The following is a 523-nucleotide window of genomic DNA, read 5'->3' as shown; positions in this document are numbered from 1 at the left end:
TATCTCACTCATGACTCTCCCATTGCAGTTCTTTGTTGGTTTTGTTTTACCTCGCCTAATGACAGTAGTCATTAAAATATTTTACACAAAACAAACAAAGAATATGTATCAATAATGAGATGACAAAAAAAAATAAAAAAAAGGTATTCGTTCTGACTTTGACTTTTTTATTACGTTCTTGCTGTTATTATTTATTTTCTTTAGCTTTTGCATTGAAATACAGTTATCTTGTTCATTTGTTTGTCACTTTGTGTCATTGGTTGATTTACCCAGCTGTTGCGTGTTGTATTTTAATTAGAATTTTCTAGAATTTTTGCTAGGAGTTGTTTGTGACTATTTTTTTTATTCCCCACTTGGGCTTTTAATGCCTTTTACCTGGAATGTTTCTGGAATTTGAAAAATTTTACACCCGCTTAGTTGCGCATTTAGCAGAAAACCTGTAATTATTTGATAATAGAGGATTACTTTATTGTTTTGAGAGAGATAATTTCCATAAATTAAGTGAGCTTTTGTTTATGCTATT

This window comes from Rhagoletis zephyria, unplaced genomic scaffold, assembly GCF_001687245.7.
Source record: "Rhagoletis zephyria isolate East Lansing unplaced genomic scaffold, Rhagoletis_zephyria_1.1 Rzeph_scaffold_01658, whole genome shotgun sequence".
NCBI lineage: Eukaryota > Metazoa > Arthropoda > Insecta > Diptera > Tephritidae > Rhagoletis > Rhagoletis zephyria.
The sequence above is the reverse complement of the archived record's forward strand: the minus strand, read 5'-3'. Positions refer to the sequence as shown.